Source organism: Aegilops tauschii, chromosome 2, assembly GCF_002575655.3.
Source record: "Aegilops tauschii subsp. strangulata cultivar AL8/78 chromosome 2, Aet v6.0, whole genome shotgun sequence".
NCBI classification, from domain to species: Eukaryota; Viridiplantae; Streptophyta; class Magnoliopsida; order Poales; family Poaceae; genus Aegilops; species Aegilops tauschii.
Window position 1 is genome coordinate 266,601,724 of NC_053036.3, and position 25,958 is coordinate 266,627,681.

Here is a 25,958-nt window from a genome sequence, read left to right on the forward strand (position 1 = left end):
GCATCCTTCCCACCCTCGAGCTCTGGGGGGAATTCTTCCAGTCCAAGCTCGGTACCGCCATGAGGGGCGTGCCGGCTCTGAGCGGCGCCTTCATCGCGATGCAGAGGCCGGTAGCCGACAACCCTTTTCCTCCCGTCATGCTGATCCAGTCGGTGAAGCTCTGGCAGAAATCCTACTTCTATGTGAAGAACGTCGCTCCGCAAGGCGACTTCGTCAACTTGCCGGCTTATGCAGCCGGCCCGCCGGCTGGGAGCCGGCCCCAATGGTCATCGGGCCAGAACACTGTCGCCGGCTGGAGCCGCCGCCATCGTGCGACTCCGGGTAATGGTCCAGTCGGAGGGCCTGACTGGGCCCGACCTGCTGGCCGCCTTCGTGGCGCGCCGGGTGCTCCCGCTCCAAGGCCGTCCTCATATGATTTGCCAAATGAGCGGATAACTCGATCCGATTCGGCTGTGTACCAAGGAGATGCCTCATGCGGAGGTAGCTCACATGGTGAACTACCTTGCGAACTGCAAGCTCGCCGACGAGCGGCGATTTGGCAAGGAGCCGTACTCCCGTGCCAATCCACCGCCTATGGTAAACTTTCTTTTTCTTCTCTTCTTTACTTTTGTCACCAAGTTTCTCTTGGCCGACTCTGACCAGTCGGCTTGTCTTGACAGAGCCCCCTTCTTCGACCGGCAGCCGAGGCAGCGGGGGTGGAGCGCTAATATCTCCCCGACCGGACGACGCACGACTTGGGGGCGACCGCTCTGGACAACGACATCGTGGGGGGAGGCGGCGAGGTAGGCGGCTCCGGGCTTGGAGCTAGCTTCGACGACTGGCCGGATGATGACGAGGCGGAGGTCGTCCCGCGCCTTGAGCCGGTGTCCGATCAGCATGGCTCTGGTTCATCAGCCGCGCCGGCTGTCTGAGGCAGCGCGCAGAAGCACCGGGCCGCGCCGAGCCTATTCGGCAGTCGGCCGAAGAAGCCCAAGAGCGCGGCGGCTGTGACCAGGCGGGACGAGGTGGCCGCGAAGGCTGCCCGCTTCCGCAAGGTGGTGAAGCAGCCACAAATGGTTTCGGCGTAAGTGTCAATTCTCTCACGTATTCCTTCTTCTTTTTTTTGATACTCTTCTGAGTCCGTGTATTGACTTAAAAAATACAGGGCTCCGCTTTCTCTTCAGCGGACCGCTTCCGCCTCCGTGGTTGGAGCGGCGGGAGGATCTGGAAGCGCCCGCCGCATGGACCCCCGTGCCGAGCTTCAAGCGGCGACGGAGCGGAATGCACGGGAGGCGCGGGAGGAGCTAAGGGCGGCCGCTGGCACGGCGGCGCAGGAGACGACAAAGAGGTCGGCGAAGGCACAAGCCGACGCAGCGGCCAAGGCTCAGGCGGAGGCTGCAGCCACAGAGAGGGCGGCGGAGGCCCTGTGTAACCGGCCTCTGCTGCTTGTCGTCCCCCTTCGCGCTGTGGCGCCCGAGATCCCGGTGCCCCTGCCGGAGGAAGCCCGTGGTGACCGGCTGGCGGTGGAGACGGAGGAGGGCGAAGTCGTCATACCGGAGAGGGAGGCGGCACCGCCATCACCGACTGGGGTGGACCAAGGCAGCCGGTCTAGCGCGCCGCCCGTGCAACCGGCTGGAGGCGAGCGGGCTGCGAGGGCAGACCTTGTGGTCCGGTCGCCATCGCGCCAGCGCGCAGGGAAGGCGACTTCGGTGCCGGGCCCGCAGAAGGCCACGTGCTCTGGCTCCTCGGCCCAGGATATAGAGACAGCCAGCGCTAGCTCGTCGGGGTGGACGCCAGGTGGTGGGACGGCCGTGTTGAACGTGGCAGCGCAAGAAGTCCGGAACCGGCTTCAATCCCAAGCCACCGTGCTGAAACAGTATACTCAAGAGTTCCTCGCGACGCGGACGGCCATTCGGGTGAGTCTTCCCGCTTTTTTGTTTCTTGTTCTTGATTTCTTCCGTGGGGGCGCGTCAGCGCACCCACTGGGTGTAGTCCCCGAGTTCTGAGTCGGCTGCTGAGTAGGCGGCTTGGAACTTTTAGTAGATTTTGATTGCTATCTTGCTCTTATTTGCTCCTCTGTCCTATTTGCAGGACTATCACAACCTCCGCGCGGCTACCTTCAACTCCCAGGTCCGGGAGCTGAACCAGAAGACCCTTGATCTGACCGAGAGCCGGAGTAACTGCTTCGTCTTTTATCTCACGTGGGGGCGCGTCAGCGCACCTACTAGGTGTAGTCCCCGAGATTCGGGGCGACTGCTGAGCAGTCGGGCCGGATCTTCCCTGGCGACTTCTTTCTTATTGCCTTTTTTCTTTCTTTACCATATCTGCAGAGGCCAATGCCGACCTGAGGGAGCAGTTGGGTGGGGCCCAGACCGCCCTTCGCGCTAAGGAAGCCGAGTGCAACGCCTTGGCTCAGGAGCATGACCGCTTGGTCAAGAAGCTGGCCGACCAGGAGGAGAGCCATAAGGCGGCCCTGAAGGCGGCACAGGACAGCGAGGCCACCCTTCAAGCCGAATACGAGACCGAGGCGGCGAGCTGGGAAGAGGCAAGGCAAGCGCTGAGCGACGGCTACGGCCGGAACGAAGATTTGGTTGATGGTAGGCCGCCTTCTTCTTCGTCCCTTTGCTTGCCGCCTGCCATTTGGTCCATTTTCTGACCTTGTGTTTTCTTCCTTTCTTCTCTTGCACAGAGTACTTCCCTGGTTACTTCGTTGCCGCCAACCTAGTCATCGAGGTCCGCCGCGACGCGGAAAGGCAGGCTGGAGCTGAGATTGCGCCGGATGCTCGCCGGTCGCTTGAGGAGCAGCTTCTGGCGATCCAAGCCCGCCTCTAGCCGGCTCACCGCATGCTCCGCCGTCTTCAGCGCGTTGGGGCGCAAGTGCTAGCCGCCCTCTGGCCCGGCGAGGTGGTTCCCCGTACCCCAAGTCGGACTGCCGACTGGCTGGAGGTAGCGGTTGGTCGCTTCGAGGCCTGGAAGGCTTCTGCAGCTCGGTCAGGCGCCAGGCGGGCGTTGGAGTTCCTCCGAGCTTTGTATCCTGGGCTGGATTTGGCTCAGCTGAGCACCTGGCGGCAGGAGGCCAACGAAGAGCTGGAGGTGGTGCGGCCGGCTATCATCCAGCGCACTTCGGCGATCGCCGACTACACCGACACCAGTGCCTTTGCCCCTGAGGTGAATGATGATAGCGTTGCTCAGCCGGAGGAGTGGTTTGGGCTAAACCCAGCAGATGGTGAAGACTCGGCGGAGGAGATCGACTCAAGTGACGAGGGCGAAGAGGGGAAGGGAGAGGATGCTGAAGACGCCGTGCCAGACGATGGAGCGACCGGCCAGCCTCAGCTTGATCGTGCCTCCAGCAACGAGGCGGGTGTGAGCGTGCCGCCTGCAGCCGGTGATGATCAAGCCGAGACTCGCCAGCCATCCACTCCTCCAGCCAGCACTGCCGTCTCCACTGACCTGCCCGGCTCGCCTGTTGCACCTTTGGCCTGATCCGCCGTCTTTGCTTTCCTGTTTATTACTCTTTGAACAATATTTGTTAAGTTTGCGCAGTTCCACCCACTGGGGGTGTATTCAAACTATGTTGAACTCCGGCCTTTCGAAGGCCTTTTGCGTAAATATAATCATGCATGTGCTTGGCTTCCGATTGTATTTGCTTTTCATCCTTTGGCTGTTTCCTTTGCCGCCCTCCTTGGTCGCCGCCTTCCCAGCCGGACAGCTGCTCTGCAGTCTGTGGCTGGGGAAGGGCTTGGCCGTTTGGGAGGGCAAGTACTCTAGCTTTTTTAGATTGTAGCAAGGTGAATCGGAAGCCGGCCAGCCGGCTGTTCTGACAGCCGGTTGGCGGGGTGGGATGCCGTCTTGTGTTATATAAGTTCAGCAGTCCTTAACCGTTTTTCGTGTGGGCATCCTTTCCTGCCTTTGACTCTTGCCAGTCGGACAGTTGATTCTTCGAGCTGCGACTTTCAACAAGAGAGGGCTTGGGTGCTGGCACACTACTTGTCTGACTACAGGTAGAACTTTAATATAACTCAAGGAGGCAAGTCCCCGGGCTGACTGATCGAACCCGGTGCCGGACAGGAAAACAAATGTAGTAATACATTCATAGGTATGACACTCATCATACATAGATAAAAGAGGGCAGTCCCCGAGTGCTCCTCGGGGGGCCCGTTGTCTTGTACTTAATACAAAAGGTAGCATGGTACATACTGCATTTAGCTGTAAAATCTTCGTAGGAGATTGGCGTTCCATGGTCGTTCCGACTCCTTGCCGGAATCATCTCTCTTGCATGCCTTCGGCTTCTGTGCGTCGATCAGGTAGTAGGAGTCATTGCCTAGGGCCTTGCTGATGACGAAGGGGCCTTCCCAAGGGCCGAGAGCTTGTGCTGGTCGGCTGTTCGCTGGATCAGCCAGAGCACAAGATCGCCTTCTTGGAAGGATCTTGGCTTGACCTTCCGGTTGTCGTAACGGCGGAAACCCTGCTGGTAGATGGCGGACCGGCTGAGTTCTAGCAACCGGCCCTCTTCCAGCAGGTCAACACCGTCTTCTTGCGCTTCCTTGGCCTCCGCGTCCGTGTACATGGTGACCCGAGGTGAGTCGAACTCAATGTCAGTTGGGATGACAGCCTCGGCACCATATACAAGGAAGAAAGGGGTGAAGCCGGTTGACTTGTTTGGGGTAGTACGCAGACTCCAGAGGACGGCGGGCAGCTCGTAGAGCCAGCAGCCGGCCGAACGCTCCAGTGGTACGACCAGTCGGGGCTTGATGCCGGAGAGGATGAGGCCGTTTGCTCGCTCAACTTGGCCGTTTGACTGCAGGTGGGCTACGGACGCTAAGTCCAGTCGGATGCTCTGTGTTGCACAGAAATGTGCCAGTGCTCCTTTGGCAAAATTCGTGCCATTGTCAGTGATGATGTTGTGTGGTACGCCATACCGGGTGGTGATATCTGCGATGAATGTCACGGCAGTCGGCCCGTTCAGCTTCTTGATTGGCTTCGCTTCAATCCACTTGGTGAATTTGTCCACGGCGACAAGCAGATGTGTCATGCCGCCGCGCGCCATCTTGAACGGGCCCACCATGTCCAATCCCCAGACGGCAAAGGGCCAGGTGAGGGGGATGGTCTTGAGTGCAGAAGCCGGCAGGTGTTGCTTGGAGCTGAAGACTTGGCACCCTTTCCAGTATTTGACTAATTCCTTGGCGTCTTCCAAAGCAGTCGGCCAGAAGAACCCATGGTGGAAAGCTTTGGCGACAAGTGATCTTGAGGCCGTGTGGTGGCCGCATTCGCCTTGGTGGATGTCCTTGAGGATTGCTATACCCTTCTCTGGCTCGACGCAGCGCTGGAAGACTCCAGTAACGCTGCGCCTAACGAGTTCGCTGTTTACTATTGTGTATACTCCGGCTCGGCGTTGAACTTGTCTTGCCGCGATCTTGTCAGTTGGCAGCTCTCTGTTTACCAGGAAGTTGAGGATGGGTTGGGCCCATGATGGAGCTGTGACTTCTTCTATTGCCAATACGGCTACTGCGACCAGGGTGGGTGGGTTGGGTGGTGAAGAGTTCGAGTCGGCCACCGCCTGTTGTGTCGTTGCAGTCCCCGGGCCGACTACTGTAGTCCCCGGGCTGGGTTCTGAAGTCCCCAAGCCGGGTGCGACTACGGCAGTCCCCGGGCCGCCTGTCGAAGTCCCCGAGCTGCCTGCTGGGTTCCCCAAGCCGGATCCGACTGCATCGGGGTCAGGCGGTACGAAGATGGAGTCTGATTCTGGAGACGGCTTGAGGAGGCGTTGGAGAGAGACGCCGGTTGGGATAGCTTGTCGGGTGGAACCGATTCGTGCCAGGGCATCTGCTTGCTCGTTGTCGGCCCGTGGCACGTGGAGGAACTCACATCCTTCAAAGTATCCGCTGATTTGTTGAACGAGGAATCGGTAGCTCACCATGTTTGCGTCCTTGGCATCCCAGTCGCGAGATGATTGTTGGACTACCAAATCCGAGTCGCCATAGCACAGGATCCGGCGGATGTCGAGCTCTTTGGCTAGCGGGAGCCCATGTATGAGCGTCTCGTACTCGGCCACGTTGTTGGAGGCGGCAAAATGAATTTGCAATGTGTATCTGAGTTTGTCGCCCTTGGGAGAGGTGAGGACAATGCCGGCTCCCAAGCCGGTGCGCATCTTGGATCCATCGAAGTGCATCCGCCAATGAGTGGAGTCGGGAGCCGGCGGTAGGTACTGGGTCTCGGCCCAGTCGACAAGGAAGTCGGCCAATGCTTGGGACTTGATGGCGGTGCGAGGCTGGTGGAAGATCGTGTAAGGAGCCAGCGCAATGGCCCACTTGGCCACCCGGCCGGATGCATCCCGGCTGCCTATGATCTCGGCAAGCGGGGCAGTACATATGACCGTGATGGGGTGCTCTTGAAAGTAGGGCTTCAGCTTCTTGGCGGCAAAGTATACTCCATAGCACATCTTCTGGTAGTGCTGGTAGTTTTGCTTTGAGGTGGACAGTACTTCGCTCAAATAATACACCGGACTTTGGACTAACTGAGCTCGGCCTTCTTCTGGGCGTTGGACCACAATAACTGTGCTGACCACTCGGCTAGTCGCGGCAACGTAAAGGAGCATGGCCTCTTTCTTAGTCAGCGCCGCCAAGACAGGTGGCGTGGTCAGCATCTTCTTCAACTCGTGAAAAGCTTGGTCCGCTTGGTCGTTCCTCTCGAAGTGGGTGGACTTTTTCATGAGTCGGTACAGGGGGAGAGCCTTCTCTCCTAGCCGGCTGATGAAGCGGTTCAGGGAGGCCAGGCACCCGGTAAACTTTTGGACGTCTCGCAGCTTGGTAGGAATCTCCATTCTCTCTATGGCCTTGATCTTCACTGGGTTGCACTCGATGCCGCGTTCGGAGACCAAGAAGCCTAGAAGCTGGTCGACAGGTACTCCGAACACGCATTTCTCAGGGTTGAGCTTGATCTGAAATCGGCGCAAGTTGTCGAATGTTTCTCTGAGGTCTTCTAGCAGGGTGCCGCGCTTCTTCGTCTTCACCGCAATATCGTCTACATAGACATGGGCATTTCTACTGAGTTGCTTGAGGAGGCATTTCTGCATGCAACGCTGAAAAGTGGCACTGGCATTTCTCAAGCCGAATGTCATAGTCAGGTAGCAGAAAGCTCCGAATGGTGTGATGAAGGCGGTCTTCAGGCGGTCGGCTAGATCCAACTTGATCTGATGTTAGCCTGAGTAAGCATCCAAGAAACTCAACAGCTCGCATCCGGCTGTGGAGTCTATCACTTGATCGATTCGAGGTAAGACAAACGGATCTTTGGGGCAGGCTTTGTTGTGGCTGGTATAATCTATACACATGCGCCATTTATTGTTTTTCTTCAATACAAGGACCGGGTTGGCAAGCCATTCTGGAAAAAACACCTCCATAATGAAGCCGGCTGCCAGAAGCTGGGCTATCTCTTCTCCTACAATCCTTCTCCTCTCCTCCGACAGTCGGCGGAGAGGTTGTTTGACTGGTTTTGCGTCTGCTCGGACGTGTAGCTTGTGCTTGGCGAAATCCTTCGGAACACCCGACATGTTCTTTAGGGACCATGCAAAGATGTTCCGATTCTCACGGAGGAAATCAACGAGCTCGCCTTCCTATTTGTTGTCCAGGTTTGCTCCAATGACGGCAAACCTCTCCGGGTCCTCTGGGTCCAGAGGTATCTTCTTTGTTTCTTTGGCCTGCTAGAAGGAGCCTTGAGCATCATATTCCTTGGGGTCAGGGGACAGGGCCGGCTGCTTGCCGGCCATGGCCAAGACTCGGTCCAGCATCTTTTTTTCTTCGGCAATCACGAGGGACTCGGCCAGCCGACTGCTGGCTGCAGCACACTCAGAGGATTTCTTGTAGTCTCCGGCTATGGTGATGATCCCCTTCGAACTAGGCATCTTCATCTTGAGGTAGGCGTAGTGGGGCACAACCATGAACATCTATCTTGATCTTGCCGATTGGTGAGCAGGACAGGCCGGGTCCGTTGCCATGGAACACAGTCCGGCTTGGCATGAGTTGCTTCGTCTTGATGTTCAGCTTCTCCATGGTGTCACGGTACAGTATGTTGATGCTGCTCCCTCCGTCAATCAGTACTCGGGAGAGACGGGCAGCTCACCTTTCTGTCGCGAGGGTGGCGTCCAACACCAATGCATAAGAGCCGGGAGATGGCATCACCTCTGGGTGATCGGCCCGGCTCCAGCTGATAGGCTTCTCAGACCAATGCATAAACTCTGGGTTGTTAGAGGCGGCCGCGTTGACTTCTTGCTGTTGTCGGCTCCGACTGCGTCTGTCTTCAGTTTGGCTTGTAAAAACAACGTAGGCGGCATGCTCATCCGGGAACTCGTCTTGAATGGCTCCAACTGCTGGTCGAGCAGCCGGCTGCTGAGGGGCTGGAGGCGGCTGGCCAGCAGGTGGAGGCGGCACCAGCCCTTCGCCCTTGGAGATTCGCGTGAGCCAATGATTCTTCCGAGTCGTATGGTTGGACGGCTTCTCGCCGCTGTGGAACTTGCAGGGGGCATCAAGGGTTTGCTCGTAGGAGAAAGCCGGCTGCCAAGCCGGCCTGCCGCCCTTCTACTTCTTGGGCACGGGCCGCTCTTCAGGTTGTTCGTCTTCGACTGTGGCTACTTGCCGACTGGTGGAAGGCGGCATAGGGGCCTTGCGCTTGTGGTCGTTTGGGTGCAGGCGTCGATTGGAGTCACCGGCCGGCGTCTTGGGAGCTAGAACGAGCACCTTTCCAGAGGCATCCACTCGAAGCTCAATCTTCATTGAAGAGTCGGCCGTGGCGTACTTGTCTGCTATGAGCAGCAGCTTGTCGAGGGTAGTCGACTCGTCGCAGAGGAGTCGGTGCTTGAGGAGGGTGCCCTCTCGGCACCCGGCGGTGAAGTACTCTATGGCTTGAACCTCGTGCACCCCTTTACAGGAGTTGCGGAGCTCGGCCCAACGTGCGAGGTAGTCGCGAGTTGATTCGCTGGGCCCTTGGGCGCACAAGGAAAGCTGGCGGGGCTTGGGAGGCCGCTTGTATGTGCTGGTGAAGTTGCGGATGAAGACTTCCGTGAAGTCTAGCCAGCTGTTGACGCTGTAGGGCTTGAGGCTGTTCAACCAGGTGCGTGCTGTGCCTTGAAGCATGAGCGGGACGTACTTCACGGCAACGCGCCTGTTGCCATTTGCTGTGCTGACTGCGGTGGAGTAATCGATCAACCAGTCTTCCGGCTTCACGGAGCCATTGTATTTTGGCGTGTCTCTTGGGAGTGAGAACCCTTTGGGGAAGGGCTCATCGCGGATGCGGGGGCCAAAGCAAGGCGGGCCGACATCATCTTCTTCTTCTAGCGCCAGGGATCGCGCTAGGCGGTCGATCCGGTGGCGGGCGTCATTCTCGCCGACTCCTTCGCGGTGGCCTAGTCGGTCGCCGAGAGTCGGATGCGTAACAGGCGGCGGGGTGGGATATCTCTCCCCACGAGGCGGGGGAGGAGGCGGATTGGATTGTTGTTTCACAGCTCGGGGGCAGCCTTCTGCGTCGCGCTCGATGGTGAGCCGGGTCCGACTGCGGCTAGTAGCCAGCTCCTTGTCTTTTCTCGCGTGAGCGCCGCTTGCAGTCGGCGTCCGGGATGTCGTGCCGTGCTCTCAGCGTGGGGGGGGGGGATTTTAGCGCGGGCGCCGGCTTCATGCCGTTCTGCGGCCGCGTCGATCAGATGCTGGATGCGTCTAGTCATGTAGGGGAGCTCGTCGGCCCCCAGCCCGTTCAGCTCGTCTACGGCCGCCTGAGCGGCACGCAGGTTCTCGAGTGGCGTGGCGTAGACTGGGCGGTCCGCTCCCAGCATGCTGGCGATGGCCGCGCCGCGCTTCTTGACGATGCCGGCTCGGCTCGGCCCGCCAGGAGGCGGCGTACCAAAGGCGGCGCGGTCGACTTCGCGCTGGTGAGCCTCAGTGAGGCGTCTCATGGATGCTATCTTCTGGCCCTCCGCGATGAGGGCGAGGCGGCGTGCCTCCAGTGTCTCGGCGTCGGCGTCGGCCGGGATGGGGGTGGACAGGTCGTGTAGCGCCGCTTGTAGGGCGTCGTGGGCGTTCTTGCCTGAGGCGGCGCCATGGCTGATGACCGGCACCTCAGTGACAGTGCTGCCGCCACTGTCGGCTCGAGGAAGCGGGTCGTCGATGATCACCACGTTGGTGGGGAAGGCGTCAAGCAATGCCGTGTTGCAGTCGACAAGCATCGGGTCGGTGGAGCCGACCGACTCCAAATCCACAGCAGGCTCGCTGGAGACATGAAGCCGGTCGAGGAGGCTAACGAGGCGGCTCACGGGGCAATCTGTGCCCGCGTCGGACGCAGGCTCGTCGGAGATGCGAGCCTCGCCAAGAAGATCGGCGAGGCAGCTCGCCGCGCAGGCGTCGTCGACGCTTTGCAGCGCGTCGGGGCAAGCGCCATCGGGCGTGCTGGGCTGGCTACGCTCGCTGGGAAGGAAATGGGTTCCCGTCCAGAACAGGTCTCCGGACGATGGTGCACCTGGCCCCTTGGTGGGCGCCAAATGTCGGGTGGTAGGTGCGACATATGCCAACGGGTGGCATATCATTGTTGGAGCCAGTAAAACATCGCCGGTGCCTGGAAACGGGATAAGGCAAAGACATGCACGCCGGCGAATCTTACCAGGTTCGGGGCTCTCCGTGGAGATAACACCCCTAGTCCTGCTCTGCGGGGTCTCCGCATGATCACTAGATCAACACAAGTGGCTACAAGTGGCTCCTTGAGCTGTTCGGCTAGAGGAGGAAGAAGGGCAAGGCTAGCTCTCCTCTTCTCTCTATGTGGTGTCTAAAACTCTAAGAGATCAACCCTTTGCATGGGTGCCCTGGGGGGTTTATATAGGCCTACCCCTAGGGGTACAATGGTAATTCGGCTGGATGCGGGTCCAGGCTGTCAGTGTCTGTACCTGCCGGCTTCTCCGCCGGCCGCTGGAGCCCGCCGACTGGTGGGTCCCGCCGGCTGCTGGTTACTGTAGCCTTGCCCCTGATGACGAGGGCTTTGCCGAGGTATGCATGGCTACAGTGCCGTCGTCCGACGGACTCTCACTATAGCCTTACCTCGTCTTGTCTCCTTAATAGTGCACATGCTTTGAGGGAGTGAGGTAGCCGGCTATTGGGAGCCGGCTACACCCCAGGCCGACTGGGGGGGGGGGGCTTGGCCGCCTTCGAGCGTCTCTCTGGCTGAAGGGGCCCGCCGCCCGCGGGCCGTACTGACAACCTGTCGTGGGTGGCATCATGGTCAACATGGCAACAGTGCCGCGCCGGACTGGGGATGGCCGACCCGTGCGGCGCACTGTGGGCTCGCGTGCTCCGGGATTCGGGGGTGGCAGGCTTTACTGTAGCCATGCCCCGTCTTGTCACCGTTATGTGGGTGCAGTCCTTGGGGGCGCGATCTTGGCCGCTTGCCGGGAGTCGGCCTTCTTGTGGCTCTCTTCGGGGGGGTTTCAGGGTCGGGCCGCCTTCCAATAGTCGGCCTGTGAGATAGCCGACCAGGGGAAGGCGGCCCTGTGCCTTGGGTGCTTGAAGGCTCGATCGGCCTGATAATTTTTCAAAGAGCCAGGGGGAGTCGGTTAGGCTACCCGTGGTCATTTACTCCGACAAGTACCGTCGTCTGCTTCATCAGGGAATTAACATTCAGATATGGGGTCCTGCACAGCATCATCACGGACAACGGTTCAAACTTTGATTTAGACGAGTTCTAAGCCTTCTGTGCTTCCCAAGGCACTCAGATTGACTATGCTTCAGTCGCCCATCCGCAGTCGAATGGACAAGCAGAAAGCAAATGGTTTGATCTTCGAAGGGTTGAAACCCAGGTTGATGTGTGACCTCAAGCATGCGGCAGGCGCTTGGGTGGACGAGTTACCATCAGTACTTTGGGGATTGAGAACAACACCAAATCGGTCGACTGGTCGAACTCCATTCTTCATGGTCTATGGGGCTGAAGCCATGCTGCCGAGTGATTTACTTCACAACACCCCTCGAGTAGAACTGTTCTCAGAAGCCGAAGCGGAACAAGCTCGACAAGATGCTGTTGATCTGCTAGAAGAGGAAAGAGAGATGGACTTGATCCGGTCGACCATTTATCAGCAAGACCTCCGTCGATTCCATGCCAGAAATGTGACAGGTCGAGCATTTCAGGAAGGAGACCTTGTGCTTCGAGTGGAGCAGCAATGGCCTCACAAGCTTGCTCCTGCTTGGGAAGGTCCCTTCATCATCACCAAGGTGCTCCACCACGGAGCGTATCACCTCTACAATGTGGAACACAAGAAAGACGTGCCACGCGCTTGGAATGCGGAGCTGCTCCGCCATTTTTATACTTAAGCATTCAGACTGTTGAGATGTAATAAGAAGTACCTTCCAGTTTGTTTATCAAAGATGCAGTTTTACAGTCTCTTAAATGATTGTTGTTACATACGCATTTGTTAAAAAAAACCAGCGGGTGGCTTAGCTGCGAACCCGATTCGCCTAAGTTTCAAAAACAAACTCCAAGTGAAGAGCAAACCTCTCACTCGGAGGCTTAGCCGCGAACCCGATTCGCCTAAGTTTTAATAATCCTGCCGAGTGAAGAGCAACCCTCTCACTCGGGGGCTTAGCTGCAGTTCTATACTCGCCTAAGTTTGAAAAATCCTACCGAGTGAAGAGCAATCCTCTCACTCGGGGGCTTAGTTGCAGTCTCATACTCGCCTAAGTTTTGAAAATCCTACCAAGTGAAGAGCAACCCTCTCACTCGGGGGCTTAGCTGCAGTTCTGTACTCGCCGAAGTTTGAAAATCCCTACCGAGTGAAGAGCAATCCTCTCACTCGGGGCTTAGCTGCAGTCTCGTACTCGCCTAAGTTTTAAAAAAATCCTACCAAGTGAAGAGCAACCCTCTCAATTAGGGGCTTAGCTGCAGTTATGTACTCACCTAAGTTTGAAAAATCCTACCGAGTGAAGAGCAATCCTCTCACTCGGGGGCTTATCTGTAGTCTGGTACTCGCCTAAGTTTTAAAAATCCTACCAAGTGAAGAGCAACCCTCTCACTCGGGGGCTTAGCTGCAGTTCTGTACTCACCTAAGTTTGAAAAATCCTACCGAGTGAAGAGTAATCCTCTCACTCGGGGGCTTAGCTGCAGTCTCGTACTCGCCTAAGTTTTAAAAATCCTACCGAGTGAAGAGCAATCCTCACACTCGGAGGCTTAGCTGCAGTCTCGTACTCACCTAAGTTATAAAAGTCTTACCAAGTGAAGAGCAATCCTCTCACTCGGGGGGCATAGCTGCAGTTCCGTACTCGCCTAAGTTTAAAAATCTCCGAGTAAAGAGTAATCCTCTCCTCGGGGACTTGGCCACACGCTCCATCCCGATCCGCAAGGACGATGAGGTGCAGGTCGTCTACGACCCTCTCCTCAGAGCTGCGCCACAAATACAACGTACGCTCCATCTCGATCCGCAAGTACGACGAAGTGCAGGTCGTCTGCGACCGTCTCCTCGGAGCTACGCCACAAATACAACATGCGCTCCATCTCGATCCGCAAGGACGACGAGGTGCAGGTCGTTCGCAACCTACTCTTCAGAGCTGCATCACGAATACAAGAGTCTGTTCCGAGTGAAGAAACAAGTTCCGCTCGGAGACAAAGACAAGCATATTCAAGGTAAAACCAAGTCCAGATAAATCCCACGAGGTTCCGAACCGCAAATAAAGGTACTCAGGCACCAGGCCCAAAGGAGTTTAACGGTTACAAAATCACTCGGCATACCGAGGCAAATTTAATTGGGGCTTAAAGTTTGTTCACTCCGCATGAGGAGGGCTGGCAGCCTCGACGAACTCATCCAGGTCGATTCCGTCTGCAATACGAGTAGCAGCAGCAATATAGGTCTCCATGAAGGACTGGAAGTCAAGCCTCTTGGTGTTGGCAACCTTGATTGCTGCTAGTTTCTCTTCTTTGGCTTCTTTGCAGTGGACACGAACCAGAGACAGAGCCACGTCAGCATCACAACGAGTAGACGATTTCTTCCATTCCTGCACTCGACCGGGGATCTCATTAAGTCGAGTTCAGAGACTCGAGGTCGTTTTGGAGCGTCACCCTTGGCCAGAGCGCCGTGTCGATCCGTCACACCACAACCTTCAGCCGAGCAAGGTAGTCCATGACGCTGGCAAGACGAGATTCCAGTCGGGGCATGTTCATGGCAGCTTCATCTTGAACAGGGGAGTTGATGGGGTCCAAGCTTGTCTCGATTCGCCCAGTCTCCTCCTCAAAGTTTTGGCAGAATTCTGCACTCATAGAGAAATAATGAGTCGACAGTTTTATGACGAATCGATGATAGCAAATCAATCAGACAAGGAAAGGTACCTTCAAGCATAAGGAACAACTACTTGGCGAGTCCTCCCAGATAAACTTCCAGCTCGTTCCTCTTCTGAGTGAGAACTTCAACCTTGTCAGTCAAAGCCCCCTTGTCCTTCTTCAGCTGAGTCACCTCCTTGTTGGCCTCGTCAAGGGCAGTCTTCAGCTTGGTATTCTCTTCTTCCAACTTTCCGACTGAAGCCAGCTTCCGGTCGGCGAGTGTTGTTTTCTCTTCTGCCATTTTCTGCGCGGCCGCAAGGTCAAGATCCTTTTTCTCCAAGGCCTGCCTCATTTTTTTCTAAAAAGAATAACATTCGGTCAGAAAAAGGAGGGAGAGGATGGCAAGAGAATCAGTCGACAAGTTTAAACCTCCCATACTAGTAGTTTCATCCTTAGCCTTCTGCAAATTTTCCTTGGCCAACTCCAGATCAAGATTGAGCTGGATCTGCTTCTGTTCCAAGTAAGCAAACAGAGCTCCAAGTTCACAAGATCTCTGCGGTCAGAGGACAGTCAGTCAACAGAAACAAAGATTGGTTGCTTCCAAGCAATAAAGTACAAGTTCAAAAAAGTTTTAAGACTATTGCCGAATCAAACATTCAACAGTAGTCTCGGGGACTACACCAAGTGGGTGCACTTAGCCTGCCCCCATTGGTTCTACTTTTCAATCGACTTCATCCGTCCAGTCGAGATAAAAAAGGGGGCAACAGTTGTTCTCAGACCATAGCCGACTGCCAGCAGTCAACTACGGTCTCGGGGACTACACCCAGTGGGTGCACTCAGCGTGCCCCCACTGGTTCAAGTTCAACTTGACATGGTTCGCCCAGGCCGAGTGGAAGAATGTCAAGAAAAATTATGTTCAAAGACCCCCGCCGAATCAAACATTCGATGGTGGCCTCGGGGACTACACCTTGTGGGTGCACTCTGCATGCCCCTACTAGTTCAAAGATACAATCGACGCAATCTACTCGACTCAAGTGGAAAAGGTACTCAGCAAAAATTAAAAACACCCAGTGGGTGTACAGATGCAAGGTGCAGACTGACAAATAGATGCACATTAAAGGTTTTCAGGTAGCATATCCTAATAGAACAAGCGTTAAGCTAGAAGATCAGTCGGAAATCAGCTAACCTGGACATTGGCCTGGAGTGCTGAGCTGGCACCATAGGTAGCCTGACTGGCCTCGCGCACCACTTTCATCTATTCCATCATAAGGCCTGCCTGGCATATGGCTTCCTTGGCAGCGCTTACTTGGTCCTCTAGGACATGATGGGCGGTGAAAAGTGGAGAAGGTGGATCAACCGCGGCAGCTTGAGGATCTGAGGCATGGAGTCACACAGACATAACAGGGGCTTGTGCGGTCGACGATGAAGGACGTTCACTCGACACAGGAACCGCAAAAGTAACAGAAGCTCGGTTGAGGTCTCCGGACGGCTGGATCACTGGTTCTAACGCTCGCATCGTCTGGGGCGTCTGGCTAGCTGGTACCCTCCTACCCGAGGTCCTGCCCCTCCCTCCAGTGGGCTTTTGTGGGACATCTTCATCGTCGGCAGGAAGTTCAATAACATTCTGCAAAGCTACAAAAGAATCGGCCGCAAGAGTTCAGTCGACCGTGAAAATAGTTGGCAAAATAAAGACAAGATGGCAGGAGCCATACCCGCTTTGGATGTGGCCGCGTCCTCCATCTCCTCGTCATCACCATCCTTGTAAATGGAAGTCCCAGAAGTAGCGGCACTGCAAATTTCAGAATTCACTCGGTCAAACAGGAGAGTGAATCGACTGAAGGTCAAACTATGCAAAAGCAAAGAGATAAAGCACAATGATTACCCAGACGCGACGGGGATGACCACTTTGATCTTAGGCAAGGCCTTCCGAGGCTTCGAGGGCGCTACCTTGAGCTGCTTTGGAGCCTTTTCAAACGGAATGGGGGAAGAAGTCCGAGTGCGCTTTGAAGTATGTGTGCTTGGTGCGACCGCTTTACAGCGCCCAACCGATGGGTCGTGCGTCTGCTTGGAGCATCGTTCAGAATGAAGCGGTGATTCGACTTCCTCACCACTGCTCGAGTCGTCGTCGTCATCGTCGCTTTCATCTTCGGATCTATAGTCAGCACTCTCGCCTCCGCTCGCCTCTCCCCCTGGGCCAGCTCTCCATTCGGCATAGAGTACATCTCAGTATAGATCTGCAAGGAAAAGGAGTACACAAATATTAGTCAAGTTCAAGAATAATTACGAATCGAGACAGGAACACACTCGACAATAGAGGTAAGACCTTATCTGGTTCATTGGCGACATTGAGTGGTGGAACCCTCCTAGACCCCCTGGGGTTGTCTTTGTTTCAGGTGATGCCCTGCAACCACTGCGCCACTGTTTCCTCGGTAACCTCCTCCGGGTGGATCCGAGTGGTGTCTTCGATACCCGATTACATCCACATAGGATGATCACGGGCCAGGAGTGGCTGGATGCGTCGACTGAGAAACACCTCAAGCAAATCCATGCCAGTCACACCATCACGAACTAGTTGGACTACCTGTTCGACTAACATATTCACCTCTACTTTCTCCGATGGAGTGACTTTCAAAGGAGAGGGCAGTTGGACTCGGTCCACGGAGAAGGGAGGAAGTTCAGTCGACTGACTAGGAGTTGGTTGGTCTTTATAGTAAAACCAGGTCAACTGCCACCCCCTAACCGAATTGGGAAGTGTCATAGCTGGAATAGTGCTCCTATCCCTCGTCTGAATTCCTAGACCTGCGCACATCTGGATCACGTGTGTCCTCTGATCACTCGGGTTAGCCTTTTTTACAGACTAGGAGCGACAAGTAAAGATGTGTTTGAAGAGACCCCGATGCGGTCGACAGCCCAGAAAATTCTCACACATGGAAACAAACGCAGCGAGATACGTGATGGTGTTGGGGGAAAAGTGGTGAAGTTGGGCTCCAAAGAAGTTTAGGAAACCCCGGAAAAAAGGATGAGGAGGCAGAGAAAAACCACGGTCAACATGAGTCGCAAGAAGGACACACTCACCCTCTTGTGGCTGCGGCTCGGTCTCGTTTCCTGGCAATCGCCAGGACACGTGGGCAATCAAGCCCCCTTCGAACAGATCCTCCATGTCCTCCTCCTGAATCATGGATCGGATCCAGTCGCCTTGGATCCAGCCAGGCGGCAGGCCAGACCTCGATGATGATCCGCCCTGATTCGACTTGTTGCCCTTCGCCGCTGCCGTCGCCTTCTTCGCGCGCTCCAGAGCCGACGTCTTGTCTTTCCCCATCACAGCAGGTTGCATGCGGACGGGGTGGCGGTGTCAAATATGAGGGCAAATGTTGTGGAGAAGCAGAGGAGGAAGAAGGGAACGAGGCGCACCGTGCAAAACACATCGGCCCGGAGACCTTATATAGGCCTACTTCCGAGTGGCTGACCGGTGGACCGAAGCAATCCTGTCAACTCCCGCAACAGTCGCACACTCAATACGTGGCGAAAAAGGTGGCACGAGGATCGAGGCATCCCTGCCTAATCTGCCCCGTTTACTGCGGTGCCTTCCGTCCCACGCGCTTCCCCAAATTTCGAATCCCGTGAGATCCGGGGACAGTAGTGCAACCGATTGCTCTCAAGATTTCATGCCGCTCCAGCACTCGGGTCATATCTGCATAAAGTTCACTCGACAAAATTTGAATGGATCGAGGCGAGTGAGGATGGAATCAAAAGTTTTAGCATGGTTCATCGACCCAGGTAAAGTGCCCCTGAAAGCATAAAATTCGGGTCGGAATCATCTTCAATCCCTTCTCCACTCGGACCCCGATCCATTCGGGGGCTAATGACGATGACATGTACCTAGGGTAGGGTAATGGGCCTGACCTAGAAACCCTTCCCAAGGACACTGCCCTAAAGTCAAAGACATTCAAAGCACAGCAGCAACTACCGACTGTAATCACCTCAGAGTGCAACCCACTCGACCAAAAGCATTTCACTCAGATAACCCAATTCCACGACCAGGATATACTCACTCGACCACATCAGGAATCACTCGGAGTACAGAAGATCTAAAGTCACTCAGGTCGGCAACGGTCAGGCATTCACTCCGTAGTCTTAATGGTCATTTATATGTCTTTATTACTGGCGTTATCAGTAACATCTCCTCTTTATGTACATTGAACCCCTTGTAATGTGGGCTGGTTGGGGTCCTGGCGCACTCTATATAAGCCACCCCCTCCACTGGCACAAGGGTTCACACCCCCTGTAACTTCACGCATAATCCAGTCGACCGCCTCCGGGCACGGAGACGTAGGGCTTTTACTTCCTCCGAGAAGGGCCTGAACTCGTAAATCTTGCGTGCACAACCTCACGTAGCTAGGATCTTGCCTCCTCCTACATACCCCCTATTCTACTGTCAGACTTAGAACCACGACACTACCTGCTAAGTATTGTGTTAATTATTAGCTTTTGTACTGAAATTGGTTTTAACTATGTGGTACGATATGCATGTCATGTCATTTGGACACTATCATACTGCAGCAGTGCTGCAAATTAAACTAGCTAATGATACATGAATTGAAAATGCTGACAATGCATGTGCCTCTATAAGTGGAAAGTTTTAGTGCTACACAGCATTGATTTCACTTCCACTGAAACTTGCTTGAATTTCATACATTGCAGTACACACAAACTTAGTAACTTTCAATCATATAATTTTAAAAGCATTGCAAACATTAATCCGAACATAGTTGAATTCCTCCCAAAATTGCGGAACTACGACACCATCCGATACAACACCTACTAGTACAAACTATTAAGACAAACTAATATAGCCATATGGACACGGTGCAGTTGTTTTCCATGGCCATGGTCACCGCGTAGTTCTATCCACGGCCATAGTCACTACGTAGTTGTGGCCATGGCCATGGTCAACGCCTAGTTGCGGCCATGGCGCCCGTCGTTGAGATGGACGTCGATCCATCCATGTCCAGCACCACGACCGGCGCCACCGCCATTTCCTCCCAAGAAAATTTCATACGATGTGGTGTCAACGGCCTCGAACCACTGCAGAAATTCTTTCACGTCCATCTCCTTGTGCTTCGTCTTCATCGTGTTCAGCACGGCGCGGCCACAGGCGCTGGCTCGGGAACGGGCGCGGGCGCGTCCATCTGCGCAGCCTCTGCCTCCATTTGAGCAACCTCCTCCAGCGCCTTGTCCATCTCTGCCCACAAGGGGGCCACAGGATCCTCTTCCTGCTCCTCCTCAATCACCCCAAAAAATAAGACAAGGGGGTGCGCCATGGATGAGGTGTTTGTGTTGGATTATGTTGGATTGGAGATGGCAATGGTGAGAGAGAAGGGAGGCCGCTATCTTATAGCCTGCAGAAGGCGAGCTCGCCATTAAGGAAAGGTGGCTAGATAGGCAGCCGAAGGGGTGGTCAAAGGCTGCCGTGGTTTGATCTTACTCCTTCAGTATGCACAGACTACCACCGCGATCGGAGGGGCGTGCGGTCAAAGGCACGTCTTCCGGTGAGAATCTTTGACATAGCATGCTGGCACGCCTGGACGCTAATCTCCAGGCCATCCGCAAACATGCCTCGACGACGCCTGCAAACACGCAATCGGGCGGCCGCATGAACGTTGCCTGCACAGACACCGACACGTGTCCGTTTCTTGACAATCTCCTAAAATAACTCATGAAGACACCGCTCCATTGATTTCGGTGACAGTAATAACCATCCCAGATAATATACCATCTTAGAAAGGGTTTTTGACAACAATGTATTATCACTAGTGGTAATCCGAACTCCACATGAGGCCCATGACAAGTGCTTAAATCCCATGGGTAGCACCTCTTTTTTATTTCCTTTGTCTGAAACTAAAACATGATATGTGGTTTATACTTTTTAAATAGAATAGTTTCAGCATAAACATTATTTTCAATGAAATGTACATGTACTGCTATTAAACATACTACAAAAGTCCTCTAAAAGAACATACTATTGAAGAATTGAGCTACAAAGTATTATCACCAATCAAACACTAGTTCAGTAGTAAACCTCTTTTTTTGACCTCACCAGCGGTAAACCACTTAGTATAACTCTACAGAAGTGAAAGCTCATGGGCTGAAATCTCAGGAACTCATCTTTTTCTATTTATATTTCCTGCACTAAACTATTCAAGATTATTGGTGACATTGAAAATTTTCTGTGACACTAAAAATCATCCAAGAAAATGCACTTCTTAGTGATGGCAAAAAAACGTCGCCTAAATTGGTTCGAACGTCACCAAAGTTTTCATAGAGAGCCACGTCGGGGCAAAATTAGCTAGTGACGGTGACCGTCACAGAAAATTATTTTAGGTGACGGTTCCTAATTCGTCACCAGGGTTGTTGTCACTAAATAAAGAAAAATTTGTAGTGATTGTACTTCCTGCAGCTATATCAAGCATTGTTTTTTACATAGGATTTAAAGCATTATAAAATAAATGAAGGATTAGACATCCTTCCATCCCATGGTTAGGACAATTTCTTATTTCTTCATTCATTCTATCACACACAAGCGCTACTGGCTCGCAATCCTCCTGCGTGAAAAAATCATCCCAGAAAAGGCACGTGCCTAGTGATGGCAAAAAATGTCGCCTAAAATTGGTCTGAACGTCACCAAAGTTTTCATAGAGAGCCACACTGGGGAAAAATTAGCTAGTGACGGTGACCGTCACAGAAAATTATTTTAGGTGACGGTTCCTATTTCGTCACCAAGGTTGTTGTCACTGAATAGAGCAAATTTTGTAGTGATTGTACTTCCTGGAGTTGTATCAAACATAGTATTTTACATGGGATTTAAAGCATTATAAAATAAATAAAGTATTAGGCATCCTTCCATCGCATGGTTAGGACAATTTCTTATTTCGTCATTTATTCTATCACACACAAGCGCTGTTGGCTCGCGATCCTCCTGCCTGAAACTAGTTATATTAGAATATACTTGCATGATTTCGCAACTGGGCAGAACTTAGTAATGAACATATTACAACATATATTCCAAGAAGTGATGGTCCCTCTAGGCAAAGCCATGAGCCATTTTTAGCTTTTCCTCTTAAAGAAAAAGGAAAGAGACGCAACTTTAGAGCATCGGGCTCGTAATCTTTGATACGAGTCATATCACACAGTTCACTGAAAGGGTAAAAATGCATACATGCATCCTCACAGTTGAACTTCCATATTATTTTTGTTGAACCATTGTAACCAGATGAGTTTACTTTCAAAGTGGATTAAAATACACCACTAGTCCTATAACTATTGAAGGGGTGTCAAGTTAGTCCAAATACTATGAAAATGCACATCTAGATCCTAAAAGTTTGCTAAGTTTGTCACCCGCAGTCCTATCTGTGTTGCATCGGCGTTGACTTGCACGGGTGGAAGTTGATCACTACCACCTGGCCGATTTTTGCTCAAAACCTCCCAAAAGGTCCTCTCCTCTAATTTTGTGGCCCTCCTCGTTGTACAAAACCTATGCGAATGTCATCTAGCCATCAATCTAAAGAATCCATCCATCTCATTCCTTTGATTGTCTAGCACACTCCAATCACCGCCATCCCATATGTATCGTGAATGGTCTCACTCTCCCACGCAATGGTTCGAGACTCCTCCTCACACAACAGGGACTGCCTTCCCCGAAGGGTGTGGCTGAGGCAGCGGCACCGCAAGCAGGTGGGCAGCCTCCACCCTCAGCCATCCTCCTTCCACCCTGGCATGAAAGTTTGTACGGCTATGTCCCACTTCCTTCCCGGCACACACGATCTTCCCGAGTGGTGAAAGTAGGTGTGTTAGAGTGGTTCCAGTGATGTCCGGAAGGAACTCATCACACGCTGAGGTGGATTGTGGTTGTCGGAGGTGGAAAGGAAGGAAAGGGAGAGGATATGTGTAGGGAGGAGGGTGGAAAATTTGGAAGAGGTGAACTTTTGGAGGTTTTTGTACAAAAAGTTGCCACATGGCAGTAGTCAACCTGCCCTGCAAGCTCATACATCTAGTTTGCATCATTATTTCTTCCTATTATTTATCCTATTTTAATGATATTCACAATATGATGCATTTCTAATGCATTTTTCTCTTAAACTGCAAGGAATAGAAAGGGAGGGGGATTGTCAGACATCTGGAATTCTGGACCTAAAATGCAAAAGAAGAAAAGGCAATTTTCTGGAGCTCAAAATGCGGCATGGATTTTTGGAGAAATATTTTGGAATATAGGAAGAATTATGGAGCCAGAATGGGCTAGAGGGGACCCACCAGGGACCAACATGCCCTGGTGGCGCGCTCACCCCCATGGTGGGCCAGAGGGAACCCACCATGTGGCTGTGTGGGCCCCTAGCGACTCGTCTCCCGACACCCTTTTGCTAGTAATTCACATTTTCCCTAGAAAAACAAAAAAAATCGTTGGGACTTTCCTCCAGCGCCTACGAGGTGGAACTTAGGTGGAGAACTTTTTCTCTCCGGTGGAGCGATTATGCTGGGGAAACTTCCTTCTAGGAGGGGGGGGGGGTCGGAGCTTTCATCATCACCAACACTCTATTTCATTGTGGGAATCATACTCTTCATCAACAAATTCACCAGCACCATCTCATCTCCAAACCCTAGTTCTTCCTTTGTGTTCAATCTTTGTATCAAACCTTGGATTGGTACCTGGGAGTACTTGTAGGTGTTGATTACATCTTCTAGTTGATGCTCAGTGGTTTTATTGGTGGAAGATTGTTATGTTTAGATTGTTAATCCATATTTATACCCACTGATCATGATCCATATGATAACATATGAGTACTTTCATTAGTTCTTGAGGACATGGGAGAAGTTTCGTTGCTAGTAATCATGTGAAGTTGATTACATTCAAGTATTGATAATATATTGTGTTGTTCTTCCTCTAGTATTGTTATGTGAACGTTGACTACATGACACTTCATCATATTTGGGCCTAGGGGGAGGCATTGTGGAATTAGTTTGTAGCGATGGATTGCGGGAGTGATATAAATCCAAACCCTAGTTTATGACTTATTCTGTGAGCGGCGATTTTGGATTCATCTGTTTACTGCTATGGTTAGATTTATCTTAATTACTTCTATTGTAGTTGTGGATGGTTGCATGGAAGGTACAATTATAAGTAGGTATTGTTCAAGTTAGGACATTAACTTAGCTCCGGTCCACCACATAATACTTTTTTTAACATGAACACCACATAATAGTTATCAAAGCAATGAACGGTAACTTAATGAATCATGGTGAAAGTAACTTGACGAGATTCTCGTGTGTCCTCAAAAGCACTTTAGCTATCATAAGAGACACCTCCGGCTTGTCCTTGGCACAATTAAGGATCGGACCACTTGATGCACCTATTTAATTTTGTTACTTGTTACCTGGTTACTAAATATCTTGCTATCAAACTATCTTACATCACTTGCAGTGAAACCTTGCTGAAAACTACTTGTCAATTACTTAAGCTCCTCGTTGTGTTTGACACTCTTAGTTACCGAAAGGATAACGATTGATCCCCTATATGTGTGGGTCATCAAGACTCTTTTCTGGCGACTTTGCCACTAAGTGTGGCGCTCTTGATAAGTGAAATATGGTAAGGATACTTTTTTCGTACGTGTTGATTTTTATTCTTGTTCCCTACTATGGAATATAAACATTTGAGAGGCTTGGATAGGACTGCGGGGTGACACACTTGGCAAACTTTTAGGAACCAGGTTTGTATTTTCATAGTGTTAGGACTAACTTGACACCCATCGAATTGTTGTAGGACTTGTGGTGTATTTTACTCTTCAAACTGCTCAGCTGCAACGTTAGGCAGCGTAATTGGTAAATAAATAAAGTTCTCATCGGGAGCTGGAAACTCCCCAAACTTCTTAGCCATGATAATTTTTTGTTGTTTTTTAATAATTTGAGCAACAAAAACAAGATCAAAACAAAAACAAAAGCTCTAATCACCTGACTATGGTAGCAAAATAACTTTCCAGACAATGGCGCCGCAAAAAATGATTGATTCCTGCTACTTGTGAATTTCGTTGGGATTTCCTAGAAGATGAGAGGATACAGTGCAGTAGAGATAAGTATTTCCCTCAGTTAGGAACCAAGGTTACAATCCAGTAGGATAACCACGCAACAACTCGTTAGCAGTACCTACACACAAAATAACAAATACTTGCACCCACGCGGTCAAGGGGTTGTCAATCCCTTGGCAGCTAATTGCAAGGATCAAATCTCATAGTGATAGATACATAATTATAACACAAACTAAAATAAATAAATAAAAATTGCAGCAAGGTATTTTTGATTTTAATATATGATAAAAGTAGACCCAGGGGCCATAGTTTTCAGTAGAGGCTTCTCTCTTGAAAATAGCATATGGTGGGTAAACAAATTACTGTTGGGCAATTGATAGAAAAGCAAATAATCATGACAATATCCAAGGCAATGATCATGTATATAGGCATCACGTCCGAGACAAGTACAACGTCTCCTGCCTGCATCTACTACTATTACTCCACGCATCAACCGCTATCCAGCATGTATCTAGAGTATTAAGTTCATAAAGAACGGAGTGAGGCCTTAAGCAAGATGACATGATGTACACAAGTAAACTCACGCATAAATAAACCCCATCTTTTTACCCTTAATGGAAACGATACAAATACGTGCCAGCTCCCCTTCTGTCACTAGAATCGAGCACCGCAAGATCGAACCCATCACAAAGTGATGAGGACAACAATACCATTGTTACACCCACAACCCCTGCTGCTATACATACTGGACCAATTAAATTACCAGGTACTTTTGTTTCTTGGTAATGATTCTAATGTTCATGAGAATACGATGCTGCCTAAATTGGATACATTTGTCTTGCTTACAAATGAAGGGTCTAGTTTGGACAAGAAGGATGAACATTGGAGCAAGATCAAGCATGGAGATGATGGCACGCGCAAGGGTAACAAGAACGGAGTTACAAGTGATGATTTCAGGACTTTGAAGCCACCATAATGAGTGCATGAAGCCTTGGAGGAAATATACAAGATGTCACTTCATAAATTTCGTCCAGAAGCTATTATAGGTGTTGAGCCACCTTATTATTGGGCCAGGCCCATGTAATTTTGAAATACTTGACTATAGGTTCTTTTTATAGTCCGTATGTGTGGGGAAATAAGAGTTAGGGTTGGTTTCGGACCCCTCCTCCAAGGGCCACAAAATTTCCCCTCTTCCTCCATATATACAGCGCTTAGGGCACCATTTAGACTTTGGGTTTTGTTTAGATTAAAGTTCGCCATAGTTGCAACTTTGCGTACTTCGTTTGTGCTCAACGACCAGACCAAGACATCACAGAACCCCACCTTGATAAATAAATTTTTCATCTTATATTTGCAATATCTAGATTGTAATCTCGGTTTCTTGCTTGTTCTTCATTTGCTTGCAGGAACTAGACCCTCGTGGTCAAGTTGTCATGCTCCGGCGTGGTCAGTAACCTCTCGGAGTTGGTTTAGCGATTGCTAAGGCGCGACGTTCTCACACGTTCATAGTCGGATTGTCAAAGTCTACTCCCCCTAAAACGATAATCACCATATCCTCGAAAGACGGGACACCTTTGCCTCTATCAAGTGGTATCAGAGCAAACACATGAGGTTATATGCCGTCGTTGCAAGGGTGGA